Here is a 17,784-nt window from a genome sequence, read left to right as displayed (position 1 = left end):
TGTGTGTCTGTTTGTGCAATCCCTCCAACTGCCCAAGTAGTGACAAAAGTCTCAAGAGTTACAAATATTATCTTTCCATGGAGAAATGTAAACAGTTCAACTTTAGAAAGTCCTTTATGTTTCTCTTTCCTGTTTACCTTTTCGTGCTTTTTTGATTCTTCTGTTTTGAAGTCAGATGTCCTATTCAGTTCTGGCCTTTCCATCATGAATGCTTGAAAGTCCTCTATATCATTGAATGACCATTTTTTTCCCCCTGAAGTATTATACTCAATTTTGCTGGATAGGTGATTCTTGGTTTTAATCCCAGTTCCTTTGACTTCTGGAATATCATATTCTAAGCCCTTTGATCCCTTGTTATAGAAGTTGCAAGCTCCTGTGTTATCCTGATTTTATTTCCACAATACTTAAACTGTTTCTTTCTGACTGCTTGCAATATTTTCTCTTTGACCTGGGAACTCTAGAATTTGGCTAAAATATTCCTAGGAGTTTCTCTTTTCAGATCTCTTTCAGTTGATCTGTGAATTCTTTCAATACTTATTTTGCCCTCTGGTTCCAGAATATCAGGGAAGTTTTCCTTAATAATTTCATGAAAGATTATGTCTAGGCTTTTTTTTTTTTATTTTGGCTTTCAGATAGTCCTATACTGTTTAAATTGTGTCTCCTGGACTAATTTTCCAGGTCAGTTGTTTTTCCAGTGAGATATTTCACATTATCTTCTATTTTTTCATTCTTTTGGTTTTGTTTGATAATCTGATTTCTCATAAAGTCATTAGCTTCTATCTCTTTCATTTTTATTTTTAAGGAATTATTTTCTTCAGTGAACTTTTGAACCTCCTTTTCCATTTGGCCAACGTATTGTTTTAAATGTCAAAACTAAACACCAAAATTACCCAAAAATAGATGAAAAGATGAAACCAATGTTCTAAACAGGCAATTTCTTTAGATCACCTTTATTGCTATGATTTATGATTTTGTTTCTCTCCATTAATCTTTTTTCTTGTTTTATTTTATGTTGTGAAAGACTAACCATATCTCCCTCTATCTTGCCCTCCACTTATTCTATTCTCTCCTTTGACCTGTCCTCCCACAAAAATGTTTGCCTCCAATTATGCCTTTCCCCAATTTGCTGTCTCTCTGCTACCCCCTTCCCCCTTGCCTTCTGGCAGGGTAAAATAGATTTCCATATCCAATTGGGTGTGTTATTCCCTTCATAAGCTAAATCCCATGAGATTAAGGCTCAATTTCCTTTCATCTCCCTCCTCTTCCCTTCCTTTGTAGAAGCTCTTTCTTCCCTCTTCTATGTGACATGATTTGCTACATTCTTCCTCTCTCATTCTTTTACTCCTAGTACATTCCACTCAACAATAAATTTTATTTTTTAGGTATTCTCCCTTCATATTGAGCCCCGCCCCGTCTCTCTGTCTCTCTCTGTCTCTCTCTCTCTCCTCATATATATACACACACATACACAAACATATATATATATACACATACATACACATACACCCACGTACATATACATACCTACACTTATATAATATATACATGCATACATACCCTTACACATACACACATATATATATATACACACACACATATACACACACACACACACACACACACACACACACACATATATATATATATATATTCCTTATAACTCCCCTAATACTTAAAAAGGTGACATGAATTATAAATAACATGTATCCATGTAGGAATGTAAATGATTCAACTTTAATAAGTTCATTAAGACGTTGCTTTCCTATTTACCTTTTCATATTTCTCTTGATTCAGATATTTGAAAGTTAAATTTGTTCTTCAGCTCTGGTATTTTCAACAGGAATACTTGAAAGTCCTCTATTTCATTGAAATTCCATTGTGTTCCCTGAAGTATTATATTCAGTTTTGTTGAGTAGGTCATTCTTGGTTTTAATCCAATGTCCTTTGACCTCTGGAATATCATATTCTGAGCCCATTGATCCCTTAGAGTAGAAGCTGCTAAATCCTGTGTTATCCTGATTGTATTTCCACAATACTTGAATTATTTCTGGCTGCTTGTAATATTTTCTCCTTAACCAGGGAACTCTGGAATTTGGCTACAATACTCCTAGGAGTTTTCCTTTTGGGATCTCTTTCAGGAAGTGCAGGGTATACTGCCCTAGGCTTCAGAGATTTTGGTCAGCTATTCTCTGAGATATCTCTGGAGACCTGTAAATTCTCAGTTTCTCCAAGGTGGTACAATTAAGGGAGAGGAGTTTCCTCCTCTCCTGGCCTGTGTTCTGGTCTGTGAGTACCAAAAAGTACTTTTTTCTCCCCTGGAGCTATGAGTTGGATTCCCTCTCCACAGCTGCTACCAGGTCTGCCATGTGAGCGCTTCTCATCCCAAGACCACCAATCAGCACTGACACCCACATCAGCTTCTCAATTCCCCAAGGGTCTTTTGGCTGAGTGTTCCAAAAGTGGATGCTCCTGCCTCAGCAACTTCTCCACTCTGGGACTGGGGCTGGTGCCAGACCACTCTCCCTTCTCATCCAGGTGAAAGAAACTTCTTACTGACCTTTGAAACTGTCTTTGGTGTTTGTGTTGAGAAATCTGGTAACTGCAGCAGCTTCCTGTTATCCCATGCCTTGAAGGCTGTTCTAGTCCTGTCTGTACTCCTCATTGAGCCCGGTATAATAGATCCTTTCTGTCAGTCTTGTAGGCTCTCTTTGGTTGAAAATCTCTTTCACTCTGTCATTTTGTGCCTTCTGCTGCTTTCAAATTTGTGTAGAGTCATTTTTACAGATAATTGCTAAGTTTTGAGAAGAAAGTGACACATAATAGTAAGAGCAGTAGGAGAAATTTTCCAAATTTGTTTTTTTTTTTTGTCTTCTAGGAAGCATGAAAACACTAAGAGCTGTATTCCTGTGGTGGTAAATCTGCTGTCCCATCAGATACAGCCTCTTTAGATTGAATATCAGCTCAGTTCAGATGGTATTGTTTCATTACCTGAGATGACATCATGGACCAGTTTTAGGGACTTCATTGAGTCCCAGAGGACATTTCTTGACTTGATTTTCAGGACTCTCCTACCTGCTTACAAACAAGAGAGCAACTCTGATGTCCTAAGGGTTTATCTAAATATGGCATTCTGGGCTCTTCTCCAAATATTTATCATGGCACTGAGTGGCATTTATTTTAAAATATATTTTCACTTTCTTCATCTTAAAGTTGTATTCTCTACTTTCCAGATTGATCAATAATCTGTCTTACCTTCTATCTTCTTTCACTTCTCTCTGCATATGAATTTGCTTTTCTTCACCTCTTAATATACACAAATTTAATAAGCACAGATCATTTGGGAGAGTGCTAGTTTTGAGTCAGAAAACCCTGGGTTCTGAACCCTTCCTAACACAAATTGACTTAGTGACCCTAAGTGAGGTCTGTAATTTCTTATTGTCTCTGATTCCTTTCCAACACCAGAAATTGTGAATTGTATTGATATAATTATAATTGTGAATTACAAAGTGAATTCATCCCGTAAAAATTCAACAACACTAACTGACTAACTGAAGGTTGGGTGCGGAAATGAGTTTTGTTGTAACTGAAAGAAGCAAGAACTCATAGTGGTTTACTTCCTGCTTCCATTCTTAGCTGGATCTCCTAGTCACATTTAGAATTCCTTGCTTTCAGATGGTCTTGTGTTCCCTATCTCAAAGACAGCAACATGTTTAAAACCTTAAAAACTTCATTGATTGAAGTTTCTATATAGTAAACTTGATCTCAATTAAAAATGGTGACAACCAGTTCAAACCAATCCAAACTGGGTAGACCAACTTAAATCAGTGAAAACCAGCCATGAGCAGTTAAAACAGGCCTAAACTATTGCAATCCAGTTTAAAAGTAGTCCAAACTAGTTAAAAATGGTTTAGATCAGCTTTTAACTCCCAAAATTGATTCAAGCCACCTTAAACCAGTTCAATGCACTTTCAACTTGTTCAAATCAATCAAAGCCAATTAATGCCAGCTCAAGCAAGGCAGAACTATTTCAAACTAGCAAAAAATAGATTCAAACTGGCCAAAAATAGTTTAAGCCAGGTCAAACAATTTTAGGTCTGCTGAGGTTGGATCAATTTTTCTGTGAATCATAGCTTTTTCAACTTTTTTGCCAAAATGACTTCTGAGCTGAAAGTATACGAAATAGGTGAAGATTTAGGAATTTCAGACCTGAAATCACAAAGAGGAAATTCAAATTCTATCAGACACTTACTAGTTGTTTGATTTTAGGCAAGTCATATAACCTCCATTTGCCTCAGTTTACTCAATTGTACAATGGTGATAATATTATCACTTAACTTTCAGGGCTGTTGTGAGAATCAAATGTAGTATTTGTAATGCAGTTAGCTCATAGCAGATAATACACTAGCTATTATTGTCATTAATTATCATTATTTACCATCAGTATTGTATATTATTTTAAATGTTAATACGAAAGTACCTAAGTTCCACAAAAATAGAAAGAGGGATGAAGACAATATTCTTAACAGGCAATCTCTTCTCATTGCCTCTATTGATGCATTCTATGATTTTATGTTTCTTTCCATTAATCTTTTTTCTGATTTTGTTTTGGTAATTAATTTATTTTTATTTTTTGTCATTCATTTCCACAAGATTTTGAGTTGTATATCTTTTCCCTATCTCTCCCCTCTTCCCTTCAAGATAGCATGCATTCTGATTATCCCTTAACCAATCTACCCCCTCTTCTCTCAGTGCACTCCCCTTATCCCAATTCCCTCTATTGTGTTCTAGGGCAGGATAGATTTCCATGCCACATTGCCTCTATGACTTATTTCTCAGTTGCATGCAAAATCAATTTTCACTTTCAAAACTTTGTGTTCCAACTTCTCTCTCTTCCTCCTTCCCCACCTACCCACATTGACAATGCAAGCAATTTGATATGGGTTATGTATGTGTACTTTTGCAAAACACTTATGTGGCAGTCATATTGTGAAAAACTAACTGTATTTCCCTACATCTTTTTTCTGCCTTCCATTTATTCTACTCCTTCTTTTGACCCTGTCCCTTCTCAAAAGTATTTACTTGTTATTATCCTCTCATTCCATTTGCCCTGTCTTTTATCATCCCCACTTATCCTCTTTCCCCTTACTGCCCTGTAGGGTAAGATAGATTTTCATACCCAAGAGAGTGTGCATGTTATTCCTTCCTTAAACCAATTCGGAGGAGAGTGAGATTCACTCCTTCCCTCTTACCTCCCCCCTCTTCCCCTCCATTGTAAACAACGTTTTCTTGCTTCTTTTATGTGAGATAATTATCCCTTCTATTTCTCCCTTTCTCCTTCTCCCCATATAGTTTTCTCTCATCACATAATTTTATTTTTTAGACATATTCCTTCACATTCAACACATACTGTGCCCTATTGTAACAGTTAGCACCCCAAAATACATGGGGGGCTTTTATCACAGTTTCTAAGTTCTGCATTCATAAAAAGAAACCAACTTTCAAGGGGTTAACATTCACTTTAATTAAGTACATGTATCATTCCTTTAACCAAGTACATATATCATTAAGTTAGTTCAGGTGAGTCAGAACCCTGAACTTCAAAGAAAATACAGAGAAATTAAAAGATCAACAGATATCACTTCCTCTGCCTGAATTCAACAGTTGGGTCCAACTGTCTAATCATGGTTACCAGAGAGGGAAGCATGGATATCTAGGTTTTCAAAGCTGGGGGAAGGCTTCTTAAACAACTTCCCAGAGTCCTTTCTGGGACTTAAACTTCCTACAAAACTGAACCCCAAAGTAAAACCTCACCCTCAGAGTATTTATGTAGTTTTTAGAGTCAGAGGCCATAACCCTCTTACTCAGTGCCTGACAAGAAAAAAAATGGTACTTGGAACTCTCCTACAAAATAACTCCCCTAATCAAGTTCTCACAATGGGCAGGCCCATGAATGTGTGGGAAGGATCTTCCTTAATCACATACTTCAATCAGAGCCACTTTTAGTAAAACAAAAACATCAAAAGATTCTAATTTGATTGTTATCACACCTGTGTGTTTCCATATGTGTATACACACACAAACACATGCACAGACACTCAGACAAAGAGAGACAGAGAGAGAGAGAAAGAGAGAGTAGCTGGAGAGAATATATATATATATATATATATATATTTGTGTATATACGGATATATATTATGTATTCATATATATATATTCCCTCCAATTACTTCAATACTGAGAAAAATCTCATGAGTTACAAATATTATTTTTCCATGTAGTAATGTAAACAGTTCAACTGTAATAAGTTTCTTATGAGATCCCTTTCCTGTTTACCTTTTCATGCTTCTCTTGATTCTTATATTTCAAAGTCAAATTTTCCATTCAGCTCTGATTTTTTCTTTAAGAATTCTTGAAAGCCCTCTTTTCATTGAATATTCATTTTTCCCCTGAAGAATTATACTAAGTTTTGCTGGGTAGGTGATTCTTGGTTTTAATCCTGCTCATTTGTCCTCTGGAATATCATATTCTAAGCTCTTGTTCCCTTAATGTAGATGGTGCTAGATCCTGTGTTATCCTGATTGTGCTTCCACAGTACTTGAGTTATTCCTTTCTGACTGCTTACAATATTTTCTCCTTGACCTGGGAACTCTGGAATTTGGCTAAAATATTCTTAGGAGTTTTCCTTTTGGGGTCTCTTTCAGGAGGTGATTGGTGGATTCTTTCAGTATCTATTTTACCCTTTGGTTCTACCATGTGAGGGCAGTTTTCTTTGATAATTTCTTGAAAGATGATATCTAGGCTCTTTATTTGATCATGGCTTTCAGCTATTGCAATAATATTTAAATTATATCCCCTAGATATAATTTCCTGGTCAGTTGCTTTTTTCAACGAGATATTTCACATTGTCTCCTATTTTTCATTCTTTTGGTTATGTTTTTTAATTTCTTCATTTCTCACAGGATTTTGAGCTTCCATTTGCTCCATTATAATTTGTAATGAATTATTTTTGCCAGTGAGCTTTGGACCTCCTTTTCCATTTGACTAATTCAGCTTTTCAAGGCTTTCTTCTCCCCATCTATTTTTTGGAAGTAGTTTGTCCTTTGGGCTAGTTCATTTATCTCTCTCTCTCTGTCTCTCTCTCTCTCTCTCTCTCTGACTGTCTGTCTATCTGTCTGTCTATTGGTTTATTTATTCATTCACTTTTTAAATAATTACTCAGTTGCACCCTCTGGTGAACATTTTTATTATAGCATTTACTTTTTATATTCATTCAAGAAAAAAAAAAAGAAAACAATGACAATGATCCCAAAGGAATGCACAATTTGTTTGTTTACTACTGCAAAGATTCTTCTCTTAGAGGGAATTGTGCTCTTTGTTTCAGTAATATGTGAAGGGAAAAAGATCTTGTCCTTTTGTCGCTCTGAGAAGGAGATGTGTGGGTGTCTGAGTTAATAGGATGGGGTTGGGAACTCTTACAGCCTTGGAAAACAATATCTTCCAAGAAATCATTAAGGAAAACTACCTAAAAGTCCTAGATCTAGAAGGTGAAGCAGTCATTGCAAGAATCCACCATTCACTTCCTGAAATGGATTCCAAACTAAAAACATCAAGGAATATTGTTGCCAAATTCCAGAACTTTCAAGTGAAGGAGAAAATACTACAGGCAGCCAGAAAGAAACCATTCAAATATCGAGGAGCTACAGTCCAGTTCACAGAGGAACTTGCAGCTTCTACATTAAAAGACCAAAGGAATTGGAATATGACATTCCATAAAGCAAAGGAGCTGAGACTACAACCAAGGATCAATTACCCAGCAAAGTTCAGCATAATATTTCAGGCAAGGAGATGGACGTTGAATGGAATGAGGGATTTCCAGATCTTTCTGATAAAAAGGCCACAACTCAGTAGAAAATTCAATCTTCAAACACAGGTCTCAAGAGAGGCATAAAAAGGTAAAGAGAGGAAAAGAACAACACATTTTTCAATATGGGCAAACTGTTTACATCTCTATAAGGGAAGATGATACTTGTTAGTTTTGAGAATTGTATATTTATTGTGAAACATAAAATTTATATACATAGATAGAGGGAGTGGCTATAAAGTGAATGATGTGATGATAAAAAAGTGATGTAAGGGAGAAAAGGGATTGTAACAGGAGAAGTGAAAAGGAGGAGGCAGAAAGTGGTAAATTACATTGCAGATAGAGGCACAAAATTGTATTACAGTAGAGAGAAAGAGGGGAGGGAGATGAGCATTGTTTGAAAGGTACTCTCATCTGATTTGGTTCAAGGAAGGAAAAGCAAACTAAATTAAGTATATAAATGTAACCAGCTCTATAGGCAGTCTGAGGGGAAGGGAAAAAGAAAGAGGATGGCAGGTCAAAAGGGAGGGAGGAAGTAGTAAGGGTAAAGGGGAGTAAAGTGAGGGGAACTGAAATAAGGAAGGGAAGACTGTGGGAGGAGGTGGTAAAAAATTAAAACTATTGTGGAGCGGAAGGGAGAATGGAGAACTAAAAGCAAAAAAGAAGGGATAGAGTATGGTGGGAAAGACATAGATAGTAATCATAGCTGTGAATGTGAATGGGATGAACTCTCCCATAAAACGTAGACAGATAGAAGAATGTATTAAAAACCATAATCCAACAATATGTTGTTTACAAGAAACATCTGAAATGGGGAGATGTGCACAGGGTAAAGGTAAAAGGTTGGAGAAAAATATATTGTGCTTCATCTGATGTGAAAAAAGCATGGGTAGCAATTCTAATCGCAGACAAAGAAAAGCAGAAATAGATCTAATCAAAACAGATAAGGAAAGAAACTATATCCTGTTAAAAGTCACCATAGACAATGAAGGAATTTCATTGCTAAACTTATATGCTGCAAGTGGTATAGCATCCAGATTCTTAGAGGAGAAGTTAAGGCAGTTACAGGAAGAAATAGTCAGCAAAACTATAATAGTGGTGGACCTCAACCTCCCCCTCTCTGAATTTGATACATCTAACGTCAAAATAAACATGAAAGAAGTGGAAGAGGTAAGTAAAACTCTGGGTAAGGTAGATATGGTGGATATCTGGGGAAAAGTGAATAAAGATAGAAAAGAACATGCTTTTTTCTCAGACGTACATGGCACATATACAAAAACTGATCTTGTACTAGGGCACAAAAACCTCACAGTTCAGTGCAGAAAGGCAGAGATAGTAAATGCATCCTTCTCAGATCATAATGCAATAAAAACTAAATGTAATAAAAGGCCATGGAAAGATAGACCAAAAATTAATTGGAAACTAGATAATCTAATACTAAAGAATGAATGGGTTAAAGAACAAATCATAGAAACAATGAACAACTTCGTCCAAGAGAATGACAATAATGAGACAACCTAGCAAACCTTGTGGTATACTGCAATAGCAGTTCTTAGGGGAAGCTTTATATCTTTGAATGCCTACATGAATAAAATAGAGAAAGAGGAGATCAAAGAATTGGGCATGCTGTTGAAAAAGCTAGAAAAAGAACAAATTAAAAATCCCCAAGTAAATTGCAAATTAGAAATATTGAAAACCAAAAGAGAGATTAATACCATTGAAATTAAAAAACTGTTTAATTAATAAATAAAGCTAGGAGTTGGTTCTTTGCAAAAGTCAATAAAATTGATAAACCTGTGGTTAAATTTGATTAAAAAAAAGAAAGAAGAAAACCAAATTACCAGTATCCAAAATGAAAAGCATATACGCACCTGCAATGAAGAGGAAATCAAAACAATAATTAAAAATTACTTTGCCCAACTTTATGCCCATAAATTCTGCAATTTAAATGAGATGGATGATTATTTTAAAAAATAATAGATTGCCAAAATAACAGAAAAGGAGGTTGAATACTTAAATAATTCCATCTCAAAAAAAGAAAGTGAATAAGTCATCAATGAACTCTCTGGGAAAAAATCTCCAGGGCTGGATAGATTTACAAGTGAATCCTATCAAACATTTAAAATACAGTTAGTTCCAATACTATATACACTATTTGGAACAATTGGGGAAGAAGGAATATTTCCAAATTCTTTTTGTGACACAAATAGGATTTTGATACCTAAAGTAAGAAGAAGCAGAACAGAGAAAGAAAATTATAGACCATTTCACTAATGAATATAGATACAACAATTTTAAATAAGATTTTAGTAAAAAGAATACAGTACCTTATCATGAGAATAATGCAATATGATCAGGTACAATTTATACCAGGAATACATGGTTGGTTCTATATTACGAAAATTATTTGCATTGCTGATCATATCAGATACAAAACTAACAGAAACTACAAGATTATCTCAATAGTTGCAGGAAAAACTTTTAACAAAATACAACACCCATTCCTATTGAAAACACTGGAGAGCATAGGAATAAAAGGAGCATTCCATATAATAATAACTAATATCTACCTAAAACCTTCAGCAAGCATTATATGCAATGGACATAAGCTAAATGCATTTCCAATAAGGTCAGGGGTGACACAAGGATGTTCATTATCACCACTATTATTCAATGTGGTACTAGAAATGTTACCTGTAGCATTAAGAGAAGAAAAAGAAATTGAAGGAATTAGAATAGGAAAAGAAGAAAATATGTTATCACTCTTTACAGAAGATAAGATTATATACTTAGAGAATCCCAGAGATTCAAGTAAAAAACTCCTGGAAATAATAAACAGGTTTGGCAAAGTTGCAGGTTACAAAATAAACCCACACAAATCTTCTGCATTTCTATATATTTCTAACAAAGCCCAACAGCAAGAGATAAAAAGAGTAATTGCATTTAAAACTAGGGCAAGCACTATAAAATATTTGGAAGTCTACCTGTCAAAACAAATCCAGGGACAATATGAACAGAATTACAATATACCTTTTGCACAATTAAAGTCAGATATAAGTAAGTGAAAATACATCAGTTGCTCATAGGTAGGTGAGCAAATATAATAAAAATGTCAATTCAACCTAAATTAATTTACTTATTCAGTGCCATATCAATCAAACTATCATATAACTATTTTGGAGAACTAGAAAAATAAAATTCATATGGAAGAACAAAAAAGTCCAAAATTTCAAGGGAAGTAATGAAAAGAAATGCTAGAGAAGGTGCCCTACCTCTACCAGGTATCAAATTGTATTATAAAGCAGCAATTATCTAATCCACTTGGTACTGGCTAAGAAATGGAAGAGTAGACCAGTGGAATTTGTTAGGTACTCAAGACACAATAGTCAATGAATATAGCAAACTAGTGTTTGATAAACCCAAGGACCACAGGTTCTGGGATAAGAACTCACTGTTGGACAAAAATTGTTGAGAAAACTGGATAACAGTGAGGCAGAAACTAGGCATAGACCAATGCCTGACACCATACACAAGAGTAAAGTTCAAATGGGTACATGATCTAGGTATAGAGATTGATACTATAAATAAATTAGTGGAGCAAGGAATAGTGTATTTATCAGATTTATGGAGAAGGGAAGACTTTTGGACTAAACAAGAGATAGAAAGCATTACGATGTGCAAAATGGATAATTTTGATCACATTAAACTGAAAAGTTTTTGCACAACCAAACCCAATACAACCAAGATTAGGAGGGAAGGAGAAAACTGGGAAAGAATTTTTGGAAACAGTGTCTGTGATAAAGACCTCATTTCTAAAATATGTAGAGAGCTGAGTGAAATGGACAAGAATACAAGTCATTCCCCAACTGATAAGTGGTCAGAAGATATGAACAAGTAGTTTTCAGAAGGAATTAAAGATAACTATAGTCACATGAAAAATGCTATAAGTCACTATTGATTAGAGAGATGCAAATCCAAACATCTCTGAGGTACTACATCACACCTATCAGATTGGCTAACATGACAAAATTGGAAGATGATAAATGTTGGAGAAGATATGGGAGAGCTGGAACACTAATTCACTGTTGGTGGAACTGTGAGCTTATTCAACCATTCTGGAGAGCAATTTGGAACTATACCCAAAAGGCTACAAAAATGTGCATATCCTTTGAATCAACAATACCACTTCTAAGTCTGTATCAAAAAGATATCATAGAAATGGGGAAGGGTCCCTCATGTATAAAAATATTTATAGCCTCTCTCTTAGTGGTGGCCAAAAAAGTGGAAATCAAGGGGATGCCCATCAGTTGGGAAATGGCTGAATAAATTGTGGTATATGAATGTAATGGAATACTATTGTGGTATAAGAAACAATGAATAGGAAGACTTCAGAGATGCCTGGAAAGACTTATATAAACTGATGCTGAATGAAAGGAATAGAACCAGGAGCATTTTGTACACAGTAACAACCACAATGTGCAAGGAATTTTTCTGGTAGAGTTAGCAGTTCATTGCAATGCATGGACTTAAGTAATTTCCAATGGTCTGTTAAGGTAAAATGCCTTCCACAAGGAAAGAACTGTGGAATTTGATCACAGAATGAAGCAGACCATTTTCTTTTCCAGTAAGTTTTGGTTTGTTTTATGATTTCTGCCATTCATTTCAATTCTTCTATGCAATATAACTAAGATGGAAATGCATTTAATAGGAATGTATGTGTAGAACGTATATAAAACTAGGGAGGTAAGTTTTAGGGAGGGAGTGGGGAGGTAAGGTGAAAGGGGGCAGGGAGGGGAAAAAATCTAAGATACATGGAAGTGATTGCAGAAAACTGTAAAGTAATAGAGTAATAATAATAAAAATAAAAAATAGTAAAATAAAATATAGTTTTAGAAAAGCAAAATTGCTCTCTATGATTATTGGATCAGTTCACAACTCCATTAGCAATGCATTAATGTTCCTGTTTTTGCACATACTCCACATCATCAAAGTATTTTCTGGTTTTTACTTTTCTTTTTGCAATATTTTTTCTTTTATAATATGACCAGTAAGAAAATATCTTTTACATAATTGAATATATTTGAAATTTCTCACTGTCTTAAAGAGGGAAAAGAGAAGGGAGAAACAGAGAAAATTTGGAACTCAAACTTTCATAAAAAGTGAAAGTTAGCAATTGTCTTTTCATCCAATTGGAAAAATATAAAATATTGCTAAAATTTTTAAAAACGACCATACCCATATAAATGGTGAGTTTAATCGATAAATTTTGTTTGTGTTCTGATTACTCCACTGACCTGCCATTTCCATTCTCTCTCCCTCTTCTCAGACCTCCCTATGCCCTGAGAGACAACAATATTGAAATTCTGTCCATTAATAACCCTGCAATGGCCTCTACGTGTTAAAGTGAAAAAAAACAGTCAATCAACACAGCAACATCCATTGCTGTCTTATTTTAAGAAACTGCCATTGGTACTCTAACCTTCAGCAAATACCACTCTGATCAGTCAAGACCACCCTACTCCACAGAAGAATATTATGACTCCTTGAAGGTTCAGGTGATGGTTAGCATTTTTTTAGGCATGAAGTATTTTTTTTAAGTTGAGATGTATACATTTTTTAGAAACAATACTACTGAACACTTAACAGACTACAGTATAGAGTAAACATACCTTTTATATTCATTGGGGAAAAATTCATGTGACTTTACTGAGATATTTTCTTGACTGTGATCGTCTGGAACTGAAATTGCAATATTGCTGAGGTATACATTGTTGTGAGGGCTGTGGAGGGTAGTAAAGCAATATATATGGGGCATATCAAAGTAAAAAACAGAAGCACAGAAAAAAGATTGGCTATATATGATGCTTAGAATGACATTGAAGTTGGGAACTTGGGTGAGATAGGGGAGGTTGTCTCCTTCAGCAGTTGGAAAGAAAGATTTTTTTTTGAAAGATAGTGAATTCTTCTTTGGACATGTTGCTTTTAAGAAAACTGTGGGACATCCAATTTGAGCTATTCAAAAGCAGCTGGTCAAGGGAGATTGGAACCTAAGAATGAGGGTAGCAATGGATACATAGGTCTGGGAATCATTTGCACAGAAACATTATTTTCTGTCCATGTGGCCTGATGAGGTCCCAAAATGAGAGAGTATAAAAAGACAAAAGTACTACCCAGCAAAGTACTTGGGAGCAATCTCCATTGCACTAAATTATATTTCTTACAAAGTTGAGAGAAATCACACATATAAAGAATTCAGAGTATTTCACCTCAACCCTAAAGTGAAAAGATTGAAAGAGTGCCTCTGTGATCTTTACCTTATAATATAGAACTTTGAAAAAATGAATGAAGGAAATAATAAAAAAAGAAAAATAGAGGAAAAAAAAGAGAACTGAGAATCCCTTGAATGAAAGCTAGTCATCCAGATTTGTTATTTTAAGGAGATACTTGATATTTTCAATCCCTACCCTAACTCTTGTCCAATCTGCTTTGGGCTGCTTTAATGGATTCAATTTGTTTTGTGCCAGGCAGATATTTTTGAAGATGATAATGATAACAATAATAACACAAAATATAATAATCTTGTGATTATCATAGCTGACATTTGTATATTTGTATTTGTATTTGTATATTTGTATATTTGTATTTGTATTTCAGGTTTACAATGTGCTTTACATATATTATTTAGGCCACACCACAACTCAGGAATGTAAATGTTTTTGTTATTCCCATTTTACAAATAAGAGTTATATGACTTTCCCAAAGTCAAACAACCAGTATATGTCTGAGGCTGAATTTTAGCTCAGATCTTGACTTCAGATCTGGTCATCTTTCTACTGTCCTTGAAGGACATTTTACTGACCTTGGAAGGAAAGAAAAAATTCAACAGGTTTGACCTCACAAGGAAATTTTCTCTAGGCTCTCCATTAGAGTGGTTTTCCAAAGTCAAGAATAACAAAAAAAGAGACTTGGATCCTTTAAAATTACTTTATGGACACATATCCTTTTAATTACCTGTTATAGTAAGTACTTTTACAGTGTATAGCAAAGCTAAAGACTAACTTCTCCGAGAAATATAAGATTTTAAATTTACAGAATATGAATAGTACCTCCCTCTAATTCCCATAATGACCCCAGGAATCTAACTTTGTCTAATGACTAGAGAGGGACAAATTTTATGTGAGTTTTTAAATCTGTGAAAGTGTATTCTTCAACCCTTTAGTTGCTGTTTTTCACTACAATTCCTTAGAAAAATTTTAGAATGCATTGAGAAGTGTGAATTTTGTTATCTTAGCACAGTTATTTCTATGAATTAGAGAAGTCACATATTTTGTACCTCTCTAAAATTTCCCTTATATTGCTTCTTCTGCAAATGCCTTTCACATCTTGAAGTACCTATGTATAGGATGCAGTAGTGCTGAAGAATAAAAGGGAAAAATTTTATTATGGTGCCCCATGATATGTTCCAGTCAGATGGAAACAAGTTTAGAGAGAATTTTCTAGGTACTAGTTTCCACCTAGAAGATAAAGCAAAGACCTGTCTAGAGTTCTATAATTTTGGTACTGAGGGGCCTTTCCCTAATTTCTTCAGGGATCGCAATACATCCTTGTTTCTCAGGCTATAGATAAGGGGGTTCAGGACTGGAGTAACAATGGTATAGAACACAGAGAAGATATTGTCCTGCTGAGGGCTGTGGTAAACACTGGGCAGGTCATACATGAAGAGAACATTTCCATAAGAGAGCGCAACCACCATCAGATGGGATGAGAAGGTAAGGAGAGTTTTCTGTCTCCCCTGTTTTGAGGGCATGTGAAACACAGTAGTCAAAACTAGTGTATAGGAGGCAAGGATAGCAGAGAGGGGGATGAGGGTCAATGTCATACCCATTGTGTATACCATAAACTGGTATTTTGTGGTGTCAGCACATGCCAGCTTTAACAAAGGAGGTATCTCACAGAGCAGATGGTTTATCTCACGGTTTTTATAGAAAGGGGAATACAGTGTATATGGTGTGTACAAGGGCATTAATGGCTGCCACAAGCCAGGATGTGGCCACCATGGACCAGCAAACTTTTGGTCTCATCAAGATCAAGTACTTCAGAGGATGTTTAATGGCCACATAGCGATTATATGACATGAAAGCCAACAGGGTATCTTCAGCACCTCCAATTATCAGTATCAGAAACATCTGAAATCCACATCCTGAAAAAGAGATACTGCTCTGTCCACGCAAGTAATCCACAAATGTTTTGGGAGAAACAATAGTTGTATAGAGTAGATCCATAAGTGAGAGCTGGCTGATCAAGAAGTATATAAGCACATGGAGCCTCTTGTGCATAGCAATCAAGAGAAGCAGGAGGCCATTGTAGATCACAGCCACTAGGTAGAGGTTTCATGGTCCAGTGACAGGAATATCTTTTTATTTTCCTGGTGCTTTTTGATAAATCTACTCATCCAATTTCATGATAGATTACCTGTAGTTTGAAAAGTTGAGTATCCATGATAACGGCAAGACAGGCAGGCTGAGTGGCCATCAATGACACAGGTCACTAAGTGGTTCTGCTTGTGTGTGCAAAATTAAGGTATAGAATTGTTATGAGAGAAATGCAAAGAAATATCAATCTGTTATTAGACAATTTTCTTTCTGTTTATGTCAGCTTCTCTTTGATTCTGTTTGCATAAAATCCAGAAAGTAATATGTTAATTGCAAATGAAAGGTAGTTGAGAAGATTGCATCATTCAAGTGACAGAAAAATTCTAATGCTCATCTTGATAAATTAAGTATTACTCAGTAGGCCATCCCTCCTCTAATCATCCCTCACACCAGTGTATATTTATGGTAAACAGGTGGTCTTGCACAACATTTAGTCCCAAGATTTGTCCAAGAAATGATACCCCAAAGTTTAAGGGACTGGGATAGCCTAATTTTGCAGTAACTTTCTGGGAGTATAGCATGGTTGTGTTCCTATTAGTATGAAATAGGAGACATGTATATACATTTTCTAGGTTGCAATCTATTCTGAAGAGAAGGTGAAAGTGCTTGGGACATGTAGCTCTACTTTCAATTTTTAGTGAAAATAAAATGTTCTTTGAAAGAGTAGCAATGAGTTTATGATTCAGAAGATTGTGAATCATACCATATGCTTTTCAGCATAGATGTACTGAACTATAGTACAAAATATGGTATATGGTTAGAGACAAAGTTAATCTTTTTATTTCCTAGAGAAGTGTATTGCTTCAAGGAAAGAAGGAAAATATGTGATGAAGGGAAGCTAAATTCTAATGTGTACCAGAAGATTTGATAATAGAATAAAATTGTATGGAAGAGAAGAATCATTTAACTTTTGGAACTAAAAGATGTTAAGTGTAAATTGGTGGGAAAAGGAGGAAAGTGTTTGAATAAATCTACTAATCTTGTTGCTAAATCCAATATTGTAATAAGCATACATAGAAGAAAAGAGTACTTCTCAGGAGAATATAATCAAATGATGAATTGAGTAATAAAAAGTGCCTCAGAAGCCAATATATACTAAGTACAAAAAATGCATAATAAAGAGAGCAAAATACATCCCAACTCTTGAAGAAAATTTGACTCTGTTGGTTCAATTGAGATGTTGAGATTAAATATTTAAAATAAGAGTGTGCTTCTGGAAGTGTACACCACTTTCACACTGAATAGAAGAGTTAAAAGAGATAGGAAAAAGAGGCGTTGCATATTCGGAAGATATATCCTTATGAAGATACGTAATATCTTGGGAACTAGGGGGAGAAGGAGATTCAGAGCTGATATTGTGGTGGGAATATATTTCAAATAATGTAGACAGGGAGAATAATTTAAACAAAAAGTTTGGAAATCAGTTTGCAAACCTGGCATGGAGGGATGATGCTAGAGTGATAGGGAACTTACAATATTTGGATATTGAAT

This window comes from Notamacropus eugenii, chromosome 1 (assembly GCF_028372415.1).
Source record: "Notamacropus eugenii isolate mMacEug1 chromosome 1, mMacEug1.pri_v2, whole genome shotgun sequence".
Classification (NCBI taxonomy): domain Eukaryota; kingdom Metazoa; phylum Chordata; class Mammalia; order Diprotodontia; family Macropodidae; genus Notamacropus; species Notamacropus eugenii.
This window is presented reverse-complemented; position numbering follows the sequence as displayed.